At 40.6% G+C, this 16,966-nt stretch overlaps 1 protein-coding gene across 1 annotated transcript in view; it reads left to right on the top strand.

Moving 5' to 3' along the window:
- The window catches only part of neurod2 (neuronal differentiation 2), a 36,059-nt gene that overhangs the window by 753 nt on the left and 18,340 nt on the right, over nt 1-16,966 (top strand).

Raw genomic sequence — 16,966 nt, 5'->3', positions numbered from 1 at the left:
TACTGCTACTAATGGAATAGTTGTAAGAGAACCGAATCTTGAGGAGCCATTCCTTCAAAAAGCTGTTCAAAACACTGAATCGTTATGATAGCATAATTTTGTTACTGTTTTTTTTTTTAATATCAAGGAAACAATCGGAAGTACCAGTTTTACGATAAAATGTAGATCAGAATAATTTAATTTACACACTTCTTACTCTATTGGTGGAAATTATTCTGAAATATTGGCTGTAATTTTATTTTTGGTTTTGTTTTCATGAAATGATGTGTAGCATTTTAACAATATAAAATCATACACTAATAATAAGTACAAATAAAATGCATTGATGGATATGAAAATGATGTGTAGCATTTTAACAATATAAAAATAATACACTAAATCAGGGGTCGGGAACCTTTTTGGCTAAGAGAGCCGTGAAAGCCAAATATTTTAAAATGTATTTCCGTGAGAGCCATATAATATTTTTTAACACTGAATAAAACTAAATGCGTGCATTTTTAAGTAAGACCAACATTTTTACAGTATAATAAGTCTCTTATTCTTTTTAATAACACTGTTATTCTGAAGCTAACCAATAATAAATAAAATACTTCAATACTTCAAAACGGATGAATGGATTAAAATTTATATTTTGAACGTTATTTTTAACACTGTGATTACCAGCGGAATTATTCATTACTTATCGTGTTAATCAATGTCAGCTCAGATTTATCTGAGAGCCATGCAGTCATCAAAAGAGCCACATCTGTCTCGAGAGCCATAGGTTCCCTACCCCTGCACTAAATAATAGGTAAACATAAAATGCATTGATGTATACAAAAAGTATGAATAAAACTACAATAAAATTGAGGAAATAATAAAAATGTGAGAACAAAATTGTACGACCATACCTGGTGTGTGTATGCTTTAACTACTACTCTTTAGAATAATGAACCCCAAAAGTGAATCCATCCATCCATTTTCTACCGCTTGTCCCTTTTGGGGTAGCGGGGGGTCGCTGGAGCCTATCTCAGCTGCATTCGGGCGGAAGGCGGGGTCCACCCTGGACAAGTCGCCACCTCATCACAGGGCCAACACAGATAGGCAGACAACATTCACACTCACATTCACACACTAGGGCCAATTTAGTGCTGCCAATCAACCTATCCCCAGGTGCTTGTCTTTGGAGGTGGGAGGAAGCCGGAAAACCCGGAGGGAACCCACGCAGTCACGGGGAGAACATGCAAACTCCACACAGAAAGATCCAGAGCGCAGGATCGAACCCCAGACCTTCGTATTGTGAGGCAGATGCACTAACCCCTCCAAATAAAAATAAAGAAATACAATTAAAAATACATACAATTAAAAAATAGTAATTGTTAAAAATATTTCTATATGTAAAAAAAAAAAAATGCAGTACAGGCCAAAAGTTTGGGCACAACTTCTCCTCATTCAATGTGTTTTCTTTATTTTCATGACTATTTACATTGTAGATTGTCACTGAAGGCATCAAAACTATGAATGAACACATGTGGAGTTATGTACTTCACAAAAAAAGGCGAAATAACTGAAAACGTGTTTTAATATGTAGCGGTTGCTTTAAGGACATAATTCACCACACCTGTTTACTTGACTTTGTCGTCATTATTCACTGTCATTGTTCGATTGTGCACATAACAATGTTGTTCTTGTTTAGCATTCATATATGCAATTAAGAGTGAGTAATTCGGTGCAGCCCTTTTAAGTGACCATCATACTTGCCAACCCTCCCGAATTTTCCGGGAGACTCCCGAATTTCAGTGCCTCTCCCGAAAATGTCCCGGGACAACCATTCTCCCGAAAATGTCCCGATTTCCAGCCGGACAACTATATTGGGGGCGTGCCTTAAAGGCACTGCCTTCTCTCACCTGAAAAGGAGACTATTATATTTGTCTCCGTTATCCATAGGTTTATCTATAACCCATAAAGTAGGCAGGCACGGAGCTATTTCTCAGCGTGTGTTTATTCCAGCCGGCACGTTCATACACTGACACACAACATCCGGATTACCATCATGCATTGCTTCAAAACTACAGCAAGTTGTACTATCCAAAATTTCCAGCCGGACAAACAATATTGGGGGCGTGCCTTAAAGGCACTGCCTTTAGCGTCCTCTCACCTGAAAAGGAGACTATTCTATATGTCTCCGTTATCCATAGGTTTATCTATAACCCATTACACGGTGGCCGAATGGATATAGTCACTCATGAACGGTCAGAGAAGCACAAGGCGGCGGCAACGCAGTATTATGGGCCACCTTGCAAGCAACATTCCGTTCTCATTTGCGGATGTTTTCAACAAATCCGTGAAGGATATGTTCCCGGATTCAGAGATCGCTCGCCAGTACTGAAATGGCAGAACAAAAGCTAGTCAAATAGTGAAAGGTAAGTGTTTTTTTGTTTTTTTAAGTAAGCAGCAAGTACAGTACAGTTAGTAGAAACAGTAATGAAAACACAGTTGTGTTTTCATTACTGTTTACTGTACTATATATATATATATATATATATATATATATATATATATATATATATATATCCATCCATCCATCCATTTTCTACCGCTTATTCCCTTCAGGGTTGCGGGGGGCGCTGGAGCCCATCTCAGCTACAATCGGGCGGAAGGCGGGGTACACCCTGTACAAGTCGCCACCTCATCGCAGGGCCAACACAGATAGACAGACAACATTCACACTCACATTCACACACTAGGGCCAATTTAGTGTTGCCAATCAACCTATCCCCAGGTGCATGTCTTTGGAGGTGGGAGGAAGCCGGGGTACCCGGAGGGAACCCACGCAGTCACGGGGAGAACATGCAAACTCCACACAGAAAGATCCCGAGCCCGGGATTGAACCCAGGACTACTCAGGACCTTCGTATTGTGAGGCAGACGCACTAACCCTTCTTCCACCGTGCTGCCATATATATATATATATATATATATATATATATATATATATATATATATATATATATATATATATATATATATCTTATATATGTATATATATAAGAAATACTTTAATTTCTGTGAATTCTAGCTATAAATATACTCCTCCCCCTTAACCCCGCCCCCCGGCCCCGCCCTGCCCACCCCCCAATCTCCCGAATTCGGAGGTCTCAAGGTTGGCAAGTATGGTGACCGTCAGAAGATTTACCCAAAGGTGAGGGTTTGTTGTGACTGCCATTTTGAGTCGCTTTATGTGTGGAGTCATTCATTCTCGTCTTTGATGGAATAAACGGCGCGCACGTTTTTTGTGTGTCAAAAGATACTTCAAGTTGTCTTGCTTTCGCGTTAAAAGCGCAACAATATTCTACTTTCTTCAAAATAGCCACCCTTTGCTCTGATTACTGCTTTGCACACTCTTGGCATTCTCTCGATGAGCTTCAAGCACACCTGTGAAGTGAAAACCATTTCAGGTGACTACCTCTTGAAGCTCATCGAGAGAATGCCAAGAGTGTGCGAAAAAGTAATCAGAGCATAAAACATGTTTTCAGTTTTGTCACCTTTTTATGTTAAGTACATAACTTCACATGTGTTCATTCATAGTTCAATTCAATTCAATCTACAATAGTTATGGAATTAAAGAAAACGCATTGAATGAGAAGGTGTGTACAAACTTTTGGCCTGTACTGTATATGTATTTTTATTTTTTTAAAAGTGAATCTAAATGCTGCTGTTTCCTTTTACTCTGACTTATTTTCTGGTCCATTTGCCAGTCGGGTGGCACGCATGCAGAGCGGGCAATTGCTGCCGCTCAAAACGGCTCCCAAATGAAAGGCTCACAACTGGGAACTGGTTCTCGCGTTCACATGAAAGAGCTGTTCAAAAGACTCGATTCGTTCGCAAACGTCACATCTCAGAATCAGAAATATTTTATTAATCCCCGAGGGGAAATTAAAATTTTCAGCACAATCCCATCTACACTATGGCTGACTGACAGGGGAATTTCTTAAATCGGGTGTGCTCATCCATCCATCCATCCATCCATTTCCTACCGCTTGTCCCTTTTGGGGTCGCGGAAATACAAACCCTGTTTCCATATGAGTTGGGAAATTGTGTTAGATGTAAATATAAACGGAATACAATGATTTGCAAATCCTTTTCAACCCATATTCAATTAAATGCACTACAAAGACAAGATATTTGATGTTCAAACTCATAAACTTTTTCTTTTTTTTTGCAAATAATAATTAACTTAGAATTTCATGGCTGCAACACGTGCCAAAGTAGTTGGGAAAGGGCATGTTCACCACTGTGTTACATGGCCTTTCTTTTTAACAACACTCAATAAACGATTGGGAACTGAGGAAACTAATTGTTGAAGCTTTGGAAAGTGGAATTCTTTCCCATTCTTGTTTTATGTAGAGCTTCAGTCATTCAACAGTCTGGGGTCTCCGCTGTCGTATTTTACGCTTCATAATGCGCCACACATTTTCGATGGGAGACAGGTCTGGACTGCAGGCGGGCCAGGAAAGTACCCGCACTCTTTTTTTACGAAGCCACGCTGTTGTAACATGTGCTGAATGTGGCTTGGCATTGTCTTGCTGAAATAAGCAGGGGCGTTCATGAAAAAGACGGCGCTTAGATGGCAGCATATGTTGTTCCAAAACCTGTATGTACCTTTCAGGATTAATGGTGCCTCCACAGATGTGTAAGTTACCCATGCCTTGGGCACTAATGCACCCCCATACCATCACAGATGCTGGCTTTTGAACTTTGCGTCGATAACAGTCTGGATGGTTCGCTTCCCCTTTGGTTCGGATGACACGATGTCGAATATTTCCAAAAACAATTTGAAATGTGGACTCAACAGACCACAGAACACTTTGCATGAGTCCATCTTAGATGATCTCGGGCCCAGAGAAGCCGGCGGCGTTTCTGGATGTTGTTGATAAACGGCTTTCGCTTTGCATAATAGAGCTTTAACTTGCACTTACATATGTAGCGACAAACTGTATTTAGTGACAGTGGTTTTCTGAAGTGTTCCTGAGCCCATGTGGTGATATCCTTTAGAGATTGATGTCGGTTTTTTGATACAGTGCCGTCTGAGGGATCGAAGGTCACGGTCATTCAATGTTGGTTTCCGGCCATGCCGCTTACGTGGAGTGATTTCTCCAGATTCTCTGAACCTTTTGATGATATTATGGACCGTAGATGTTGAAATCCCTAAATTTCTTGCAATTGCACTTTGAGAAACGTTGTTCTTAAACTGTTTGACTATTTGCTCACGCAGTTGTGGACAAAGGGGTGTACCTCGCCCCATCCTTTCTTGTGAAAGACTGAGCATTTTTTGGGAAGCTGTTTTTATACCCAATCATGGCACCCACCTGTTCCCAATTAGCCTGCACACCTGTGGGATGTTCCAAATAAGTGTTTGATGAGCATTCCTCAACTTTATCAGTATTTATTGCCACCTTTCCCAACTTCTTTGTCACGTGTTGCCGGCATCAAATTCTAAAGTTAATGACTTTTTGCAAAAAAAAAAAATGTTTATCAGTTTGAACATCAAATATGTTGTCTTTGTAGCATATTCAACTGAATATGGGTTGAAGATGATTTGCAGATCATTGTATTCCGTTTATATTTACATCTAACACAATGTCAAATGCAGAGAATAATTTCGCCACACCTAGTGTGTGTGTGACAATCATTGGTACTTTAACTTTAACTTTAAATTTCCCAACTCACAACGGGGGTTGTATGTATTTTACTATTGGAAAATACTATTGTGGCTGCATTCAAACTGATGCATTACTATATGTACAGTTGGATGTATTTATGTCTCTTCTAGAAATGTGAGAAATGCAAAAAATTTATTTTGCATTTGCGCATGTTCAGACTGGGGTCGCTGCAATGTAGCAGGTGGGAGACATGGCGGACGTGGCAGTGGGGCAGTGATTTAATTAGGACCCTCTACCCCCTCCGGCCCTTCACTCATGGCATCAATAATGCATGGCCCTTGTTTTCACTGCCATAATTAATCCTCTTTTACTATAATTAAAAGCCAAAAAAAATCCCACAAGATGCTTGGGCTTGGCCCGGCGCGGGCCCACTTGGCGCGGGAACTGATGGAAAAAGTCCTGCGTACCCCGTAGACCGACTGACAGACAGACAGACGCGGCGGACGTGGACATCAACCAGCGAGCCGCAATTCATCTTGAAAGCGGCGCATGAAAGCCTCGCGTGCGTGCGGTCACCTGATAGCAGGTGGGTGCATGAGTGCAGAAACGCTAAAGTACGCATCGTCATCATCGCTGATGTTTGTCTCTGTTGCAGAAAAGCCAAACGAGCGAGCAGGTTGAGAGGGAAGAGGTGGAGCTTACTGATGCTGCAATTAAGGACCTCGCTGTCTGGGCAAGCTAACAAGAATGAATATTTCAGTCCGCGGATCTCCATGTGTGCTGGGGGCCTGGCACACACACACACACACACACACACACACACACACACACACACACACACACACACACACACACACACACACACACACACATTCTTGTATTTGTTACCTTCTTGAGACCTCTGAAAAAGGCCTACCTCTTTAGGACCACCCTTTCTAGATATATAAAGATTTGTATTGACAACATTAATAATATATACATACTATGCAAATATAAAAAGGCTTGTTGTGAAAAATGAGTTAGAATTTCACAAGAAAAAGGTCACAATTTCACAAGAAAAACTTGGGCAGTGTTATAATAAGTCGTCATTTTACTCAACGCAAGTCAAAGTTTTACAAGAAAAACTGAACATGTGTGCAATATTATGTTAAAAGTTGGAATTTTACTTAATAAGAGTCGCAATTTTACAAGAAAAGCTTAAAAGCTTTTAAAGCCCTCCACAGCACAGAGTCAGCGCTTCTAAAAGTTTTTAACGATATCCTCCTGTCCACTGATTCTGGTAAATATGTTGTCCTGGTGCTTTTAGATCTGTCTGCTGCGTTCGACACCGTCGACCACGCCACCTTAATCACTCGTCTTGAGAACTGTGTGGGCATTAAGGGCGCCGCCCTCAACTGGTTCCGGTCGTACCTAACCGACAGGAGTTTTTGTGTAAAAGTAGACAGTTTTATGTCGTCCACAGCTCCTTTACCACATGGGGTCCCCCAGGGCTCAATCCTTGCCCCAATTTTATTTGCGCTTTACCTTCTCCCCCTTGGTTCTATTTTTAGGAAGTACAGTATTGCATTTCATTTTTATGCCGATGATTGCCAGATTTATTTTCCCATGGCACAAAATAACACGGTTCAACGTCTTATTGACTGCCTGCACGACATCAAAGTCTGGCTTTCAGCTAACTTCCTGAGCCTAAATGAAGATAAAACAGAAGTTATGTTGTTCGGTCCAAGTCGCTCTCCCTCCCCCAACGTTGACCTCGGCACTCTGACCCCGTATCTCAGCGACTCTGTCACAAACCTGGGGGTAAAGTTTGACTCAGATTTTAAATTCGAAAAACAAATCAGCAGCGTCGTTCAAAAAAGCTTTTATCAATTACGCCAAATAGCGAAAGTGAAACCGCTTCTATCAAGACATGATCTTGAGAAATTAATCCACGCCTTTATCTCGACTCGTCTTGATTATTGTAATGCCCTGTATGTAGGCATTAGCCAGGCCTCCCTCGCCCGCCTGCAGCTCGTGCAGAACTCTGCTGCTCGTCTGCTAACACAGACCCGCAGACGTGAGCACATCACCCCTATTTTAGCGTCCCTTCACTGGCTCCCTGTGCGTTACCGAATACATTTTAAACTCCTTTTATTTGTTTTTAAATGTCTAAACAACCTCGCACCAACCTATCTCTCCGACCTCCTTCAGCCTTACTGCCCCACCCGATCCTTAAGATCAGCCGATCAGCTGCTGTTGACGGTCCCTGACACAAGGCTGAAGCTTAGAGGTGACAGAGCTTTCGCCGTTGCTGCTCCCAAGCTCTGGAACGACCTACCCCTGAGTGTTAGACAAGCCTCCTCTCTTCCTGTTTTTAAATCTCTCTTAAAAACATACTTTTATTCCATGGCTTTTAACACTGAGTGATATCCATCCTGCAATGGCGCCCCATAATACACCTGCTGTGAACCTGTTTTTATTAATTCTATTTTAATTATTTATTTTTTATCGTGTTCTGTTTGTGTTGTGTTGTGTTTGCTCGGTACTCGTTTTATCTTTTAACCTGTTCATTGTACAGCACTTTGGCTACCCCTGTGGTAAATTTTAAATGTGCTTTATAAATAAAGTTGATTTGATTTGATTTGATTTAAAATATTGGCAATTTTATGAAAAGAGTCGTAAATTTTACTCGACAAAAGTCACAATTTTATGAGAAAACGTTAACATTTTGGCAATATTATAATAATAATCGGAATTTTACTTGGCAATTTTACTAAAAAAATGTCACTATTTTACAAGAACAACAAAAAAAATTGGCAATATTGCGATAAAAGTCATAATTTTATATGACAAACGTCACCATTTTGCATTAAAAAGTCATAATTTTACATAAAAAATTAATCAATTTACGAGAAAATATTGCAATATTACAGAAACAGAAAGAATATGAGAAATTGTTCCCAATTTTATAAGAAAAAAGTCGACACATTGTGAGAGAGACTGCTTTTAGTTCAATTTTTGTTGTTGTTGAATTTTGTGTTTGTAATTGGTTTTTAATCTTCATTACTTCAAGTTATTACAGTATGTCTCTATATTCATATTTATTTTAATTTTTTTAAATTAATTTTGGCCAAAGGGGGCCAATTTCAATTTCTTACACACACTTGTTATTACATATGTTGACCAGAGGGAGAGCACTTCAAATTATTACACACACTTGTTATTTCATATGTTGACCAGAGGGGGAGCACTTTTAAAACCGACACACAGTCAATTTGAAAAATCCCTCCTTTTCGGGACCACCCTAATTTTGATAGATTTCACCACCAGGGGTGCAAATGAGACGTTCTCTATTAGACGCAATGGTTTTCTGTATTGGGACCTTATGTCCTAACCTGTTCACCGGTCCTCATATGGAAGGTACTTTTCCTTGTTGATGTCTCAAGAAGGGTAGGAATACAAGAACCTACACACACACACACACACACACACACACACACACACACACACACGTACACATGCACGTTGACAGATCTTACCAAGGCTGCCAGAATCATTCACCTCCCAAACATAGATGCCACAATTATCACATCAGCTTCGCTGTGCAAAGCATGCCAATTGTTAGACGCGGTGTACTCGGGCGACAGTGAACGTGAAGAGTGAACACGCCCGTGTTGAAATAGCGCCGGTTTTTCTCGTGTACCGTATTTTTTCCGGACCATAGGGCGCACCGGATTAAAAGGCGCACTGCCGATGAGTGGGTCCAGTCAAGTCTTTTTTCATACAAAAGGCGCACCGGATTATAAGGCGCATTAAAGGGGTCATATTATGATTTTTTTCTCAATTTAAAACACTATCTCTGGTCCACATAACATGTAATTAAAGTAAAGTACCAATGATTGTCACACACACACTAGGTGTGGTGAAATTTGTCCTCTGCATTTGAACCATCCCCTTGTTCCACCCCCTGGGAGGTGAGGGGAGAAGTGAGCAGCAGAGGTGGCTGCGCCCGGGAATGATGGTTATTTGGTGGAAGTGTTGCATGGATTACTTTTACTGACCATGTTCAAGTAGCTTTCTGAGCGTCTCTTCGGGATGCGCCGTTTTGTGGGCAGTCTTATTTACGTCGTTCACCTTCGGCAGCGTCTTCTCCCCGTCATCTTTGTTGTAGCGGTGTAGCGTGCAAGGACAGGAGTGGAAGAAGTGTCAAAAGATAGAGTTAACTGTTTTAATGACATTCAGACTTTACTTCAATCAACAACGGAGCAGCATCTTCTCGTCCGTGGCTCACTAGTGCAACATCAACGCTAAAAAACGTCCGTCCAAAACCCTATAATAACTAAAGTTCCGTGGGTGAATTATGTAAACCCACTACAGTTTTTAGCGCTTTGATAGCTAGTCTACTGACAGATATAAGTAAGAACTAGAGATGTGCGATAATAGCTTTTTTGCCGATATCCGATATTACGGTATTGTCCAACTTTTAATTACCGATTCTGATATCAATCGATACCGATATATACAATCGTGGAATTAACACATTATTATGCCTAATTTCGTTGTGATGCGACGCTGGATGCATTAAACAATGTAACAAGGTTTTCCAAAAAAAATCAACTCAAGTTATGGAAAAAAATGCCAACATGGCACTGCCATATTTATTATTGAAGTCACAAAGTGCATTATTTTTTTTAACATGCCTCAAAACAGCTGCTTGGAATTTGGGACGTGTTCTCCCTGAGAGAGCATGAGGAGGTTGAGGTGGGGGGGTAGTGGGTAGCGGGGGGGGGGGGGGGGGTGTATATTGTAGCATTCTGGAAGAGTTAGTGCTGCAAGGGGTTCTGGGTATTTGTTCTGTTGTGTTTATGTTGTGTTACGGTGCGGATGTTCTCCCGAAATGTGTTTGTCATTCTTGTTTGGTGTGGGTTCACAGTGTGGCGCATATTTGTAACAGTGTTAAAGTTGTTTATACGGCCACCCTCAATGTGACCTGTATGGCTGTTGACCAAGTATGTCTTGCATTCACTTGTGTGTGTGAAAAGCCATAGATATTATGTGATTAGGTCGGCACGCAAAGGCAGTGCCTTTAAGGCACGCCCCCAATATTGTTGTCTGGGTGGAAATCGGGAGAATGGTTGCTCCGGGAGATTTTCGGGAGGGACACTGAAATTCGGGAGTCTTCCGGGAAAATAGGGAGGGTTGGCAAGTATGACTGGGAGACGCAACTGCTCTGTACTTCTCCCTACGTCCGTGTACCACTCCATACAGCGGCATTTTTAAAAAGTCATACATTTTACTTTTTGAAACCGAAAGAGATAATTTCCGATATTACATTTTAAAGCATTTATCGGCCGAAAATATCGGCAGTCCGATATTATCGGACATCTCTAGTAAGAACTTTACACTACTTTATTTTAGAAATGGCAACAGCGGAAGATGAATGCCATGAATTGATTTACGTGGACCCCGACTTAAACAAGTTGAAAAACTTATTGGGGTGTTACCATTTAGTGGTCAATTGTACGGAATATGTACTGTACTGTGCAATCTACTAATACAAGTTTCAATCAACCAATCAAACCACATAAGAAGGTAGAAAAAAAGAAGACTCTTCTGACTATGGCGTCGCCACGGACTACAATTGCGGACGTGCGCACATTTTCAGGACTTATGCAGATCCCAAATACACATCAGCAGGTACCAGAAGGTAATAAAAGTTGGTTTTGCATAATATTGCGAAACAAAACGCTAGGTGATATGTCTGATATATCTCTAATAGGTGCCATTTTGCGGTCCTTATACACGCACCTTAATAATACTCGTATGTTTAATGCGCCGACAATCCATCAAGCGGTGCGGCTTCATATCTTACCGAAGTCGTACTAAAACATTTTGACAGATTTTTGAACACCGTGTGTAATGGTCTATATTTTCAATGGAACATTTAAAGTTTGGGTGTTCTTTACTGCCATCATATTGCAGTCTACACGTATCTCTTATGTATGACTGCCATCTACTGGTCACACTTACCATTACACTATGTACCAAATAAAATTGCTTTGAGGTCAGTAAGCACAACCAGAATTGGGCCGTACATTAGGCGCACCGGGTTATACGGCGCCCTGTCGATTTCTGGGAAAATGAAAGGATTTTAAGTGCGCCTTACAGTCCGAAAAATGCGGTACAAAAAAAATGACCCCATGATTAGTAATAACCGGAGATGTCCGATAACATCGGACTGCCGATATTATCAGCCGATAAATGCTTTAAAATGTAATATCGGAAATTATCGGCATAGGTTTCAAAAAGTAAAATTTATGACTTTTTAAAACGCAGCGGTGTACACGGACGTAGGGAGAAGTACAGAGCACCAATAAAGCTTAAAGGCACTGCACCAATCACATAATATCTACGGCTTTTCACACACACAAGTGAATGTAAAGCATACTTGGTCAACAGCCATACAGGTCACACTGAGGGTGGCCGTATAAACAACTTTAACACTGTTACAAATATGCGCCACACTGTGAACCCACACCAAACAAGAATGACAAACACATTTCGGGAGAACATCCGCACCGTAACACAACATAAACACAACAGAACAAATACCCAGAACCCCTTGCAGCACTAACTCTTTCGGGACACTACAATATACACCCCCCGCTATCCCCAACCCACCCCACCCTCAACCCGCCCACCTCAACCTCCTCATACTCTCTCAGGGAGATCATGTCCCAAATTCCAAGCTGCTGTTTTGAGGCATGTTAAAAAAAATAATGCACTTTGTGACTTCAATAATAAATATGGCAGTGCCATGTTGGCATTTTTTTCCATAACTTGAGTTGATTTTTTTTGCATCCAGCGGGGCATCACAACAAAATTAGGCATAATAATGTGTTAATTCCACGACTGTATATATCGGTATCGGTTGATGTCGGAATCTGTAATTAAGAGTTGGACAATATCGGAATATCGGATATCGGCAAAAAAGCCATTATCGGACATCTCTAGCAATAACATCAGATGTAACCTGTAAAAATCCACTGAGGACAAAACAAATGTTAGTTCAGGGCTGTCTGAAATGTGTGCATTTTCAGAGCCATTACAATATATTGAATTAAAAAAATAAACTTCCTTTTGTCAGCTTTGGGTTATTGGGGTGCATGATGAATATTGGACAGATAATTATCAAACAAAAAAAACATTCTCCAATAAGGCATGATTACTTTTTTTTTAGGTAAGGTGAGCAAATCAACCACTTCTTTTCTTCTTTTCGCCTGAACTCATTGTAAACTAACATGGTGACAACATTTAAGACTACTTCACTGTTTTAGAGGATGGAATGTTGCGTGCTATTTGCACCAAATGTTCTGCAAACATTCCGTGAGGAAGAAAAAAAACCATCACGCGTCAACACATCAAACCCGCATCGGAGACTGAAACGCCGGGAATGCTACGATGGTGTTTTGAAAGCTTACTAACATGCCCCAAAGCCGGTCCCAAAGAAAGGTGTTGACAAACTACAATTAAAAAATGATTGATATAAAATGGTTAATCGGTTATCGGTCTCAGTCTTGAGAAACAGGAAGTTATTTGTATCGATATTGACTTGAAAAATTATGCATCCCTAGTTTTTAGTGTCGACTGGTGTTGTCCCGATACCAATATTTTTGTACCTGTACCGGTACCAAAATGTATTTCGATACTTTTCGGTACTTTTCGATACTTTTCTAAATAAACGGGACCACAAAAAATGGCATTATTGGCTTTATTTTAACAAAAAATCTTACGATACATTAAACATATGTTTCTTATTGCAAGTTTGTCCTTAAATAAAATAGTGAACATACAAGACAACTTGTCTTTTAGTAGTAAGTAAGCAAACAAAGGCTCCTAATTTAGTCTGCTGACATATGCAGTAACATATTGTGTCATTTATCATTCTATTATTTTGTCAACATTATTAAGGACAAGTGGTCGAAAATGAATTATTAATCTACTTGTTAATATCGGCTTACCTTCTCTTGTACACTTCTGTTAAAATGTAATAATCACTTATTCTTCTGTTATTTGGATACTTTACATTAGTTTAGGATGATACCACAAATTTGGGTATGAATCCGATACCAAGTAGTTACAGGATCATACATTGGTCATATTCAAAGTCCTCATGTGTCCAGCGACATATTTCTTGAGTTTATAAACATAATATAAAACATTTTTAAAACGAAAGAAGATTTTGTGTGTGCTTTTTAGAGGCGGTATAGTATCGAATATGATTCATTAGTATCGCGGTGCTATACTAATACTGGTATACCGTACAACCCTAGTGTCCACATTTCAACTTGTTCCTGTTACTTTACATTTGCTCTTTTATTCCACTTTGTATGTGTTTTTATTTTGTATTAGTATTTTATTACATATCATATGGTATTTTTTACTGTGCAGAGGGCTGTTAAGAAATTGATGTAAAGATGAGTTGAATTGATTCTTTAGGCTGGAATATACATATATATAATATACAAACGTTTGTATATATAATCTGGCCCGCCGGACATTTCCAAAAAAATTTTTTTAGATCTTTAAGACGGAAACTGTAGCTGTCATTATAATGTGCAGTGATGTTTTCAAATGACCGTAAGTCTTGAACTATACAAAGTATTTCAATGGTTGGAATTAGCGCTTTTGCATGATATACTAGTTACTATAGTAATTTAAGTCACAGCAGCTCAGATGAGGCATCAAGCAGTGTAACATCGTTATGACAGACCTTGTGGGATCTGAACCGAGGATGTCTTTGTGGCTTGTGCAGCCCTTTGAGACATTTGTGATTAAGGGCTATATAAGTAAACTTTGATTGATTGACTTTGATTGATTTGTAGCATTTTGGTAACACCTCTTCAGGGGCAGCATCCGGAACTCCAGTTTGAATAGCAAAGGGTCTGTTTGCAACATTTACACAGATGTCCTAAAAGGCGCTAACTTTCCAATGTATTTTACACAGAATATCACATATCAGTATATCAATGACGTAACTACGTACGTACGTAACACATATAACATAACGATTTGGATAGTTAGCGTTAGCTGTCATTGAATGCATATTCTATCATAACAACAACATGGCTGCAAATAGTTTTTTTGCTTTTGTTTGTGTGTACGCGCTCTCTGCTTATATGTGTTGACGAGACCGGGTGAGTGACCGCCGTAAACACCAATAATTTTATTCGGTCCGGTGAAATACTTTTACTACACAAACTTAGTCATTGTAAAAAATATAGACCGTATTAACACAAATGTGTTCTGTTAAAGGCCTACTGAAACCCACTACTACCGACCACGCAGTCTGATAGTTTATATATCAATGATGAAATCTTAACATTGCAACACATGCCAATACGGCCGGGTTAGCTTACTAAAGTGCAATTTTAAATTTTGCGCGAAATATCCTGCTGAAAACGTCTCGGTATGATGACGCCTTCGTGTGATGTCACGGATTGTATAGGACATTTTGGGACAGCATGGTGGCCAGCTATTAAGTCGTCTGTTTTCATCGCAAAATTCCACAGTATTCTGGACATCTATGTTGGTGAATCTTTTGCAATTTGTTCAATGAACAATGGAGACGGCAAAGAAGAAAGCTGTAGGTGGGAAGCGGTGTATTGCGGCAGGTGTTGTGCTGGATAACGCGCCCCCGCCGTAGAATTCACCCCCTGACTGTTGTGCCGGATAACACAGCCGGTGTTTCATTGTTTACATTCCCGGAAGATGACAGTCAAGCTTTACCATTGGCCTGTGGAGAACTGGGACAACAGAGACTCTTACCAGGAGGACTTTGAGTTGGATGCGCAGACGCGGTACCGTGAGTACGCATGCAGCTGCGGCTTCCAAACATTTGATCGCTTGCCCGTACGTGCGTGCCGCTATGTGCATGTCACGTACGTAACTTTGGGGACTTTGGGGAAATATATGTGCTGTATGAACTTAAGGGAGGTGAACGGTACTTTGGGCTGTGGGATTGAGTGTGTTGTGCAGGTGTTTCAGTTGTTTTGGCGGGTTATATGGACGGGAGGGGGGAGGTGTTTGTTATGCGGGATTAATTTGTGGCATATTAAATATAAGCCTGGTTGTGTTGTGGCTAATAGAGTATATATATGTCTTGTGTTTATTTACTGTTTTAGTCATTTCCAGCTGAATATCAGGTCCCACGCGCCTCTCACAGCATCTTCCCTATCTGAATCGCTCCCACTGCCCTCTAGTCCTTCACTCTCACTTTCCTCATCCACAAATCTTTCATCCTCGCTCAAATTAATGGGGAAATCGTCGCTTTCTCGGTCCGAATCGCTCTCGCTGCTGGTGGCCATGATTGTAAACAATGTGCGGATGTGAGGAGCTCCACAACCTGTGACGTCACGCTACTCGTCTGCTACTTCCGGTACAGGCAAGGCTTTTTTATCAGCGACCAAAAGTTGCTAACTTTATTGTTGATGTTCTCTACTAAATCCTTTCAGCAAAAATATGGCAATATCGCAAAATGATCAAGTACGACACATAGAATGGACCTGCTATCCCCGTTTAAATAAGAAAATCGCATTTCAGTAGGCCTTTAATGGTAATGCTAATGGTAAGACAACTTAGCCAATGGTGTTTTTGTTATATTTTTTGCTTTGAAAAATATAACTGTGAGCCAGTTGCAAACAGCCCCTTTAGTAACAGGGTTGAAAAAAACAAAAATGTATTTGCGACAAGGTATATCGAGTCATACCTCATATGAGAGGGCAAGAAGAGGACTTTCCAGACCTGTCAATATATTGTTAAAATACCCTCATATGATGGCACAATGACCCAAAAAGCCATTTTTTAAACCTTAAATCTGTGGGGAGGAACCATCCTGGTAATTGTACATGCACATCTTAACGTTATCACCTGATTGGGGTCATTTTTTTTCCAGCATGAGGAAAAACTTGTATTTTACGAGTGTGTGTTACCTTAGTGTATGCGGCTATGCTGTGGCGAGCGTGCCATCTCTATTGTGGGCGTAAGTGCAAGCCTGCTTGGCCGCGCGCCAGGGAGCGACACAGCTGGCAGAGCAAGGAGGGTAAGGGGCTAAGGCGGGGGTCCACGTGCCACCTAAATTTAATCCGCCTTTACTTTTCTCACCTCGACCCGCCCGTCGCCGATTTTTTTGTCGTGCGTATACCGAATGTATCCCTTCCTCCCCGAGCCCTCCTCTGGCCAGACCCCCACCTCTCCTCAGACGTCCTCTGCCCCATCTCCACTTGATTTATCGCTCTAAAATACCACTGCACTAATTAGTCAAGTAATTAATTAATAGGCATTTGC

The sequence above is a fragment of the Nerophis lumbriciformis genome, linkage group LG24 (genome assembly GCF_033978685.3).
Source record: "Nerophis lumbriciformis linkage group LG24, RoL_Nlum_v2.1, whole genome shotgun sequence".
In the NCBI taxonomy this organism is placed as follows: Eukaryota; Metazoa; Chordata; class Actinopteri; order Syngnathiformes; family Syngnathidae; genus Nerophis; species Nerophis lumbriciformis.
This window is presented reverse-complemented; position numbering and strand designations above follow the sequence as displayed.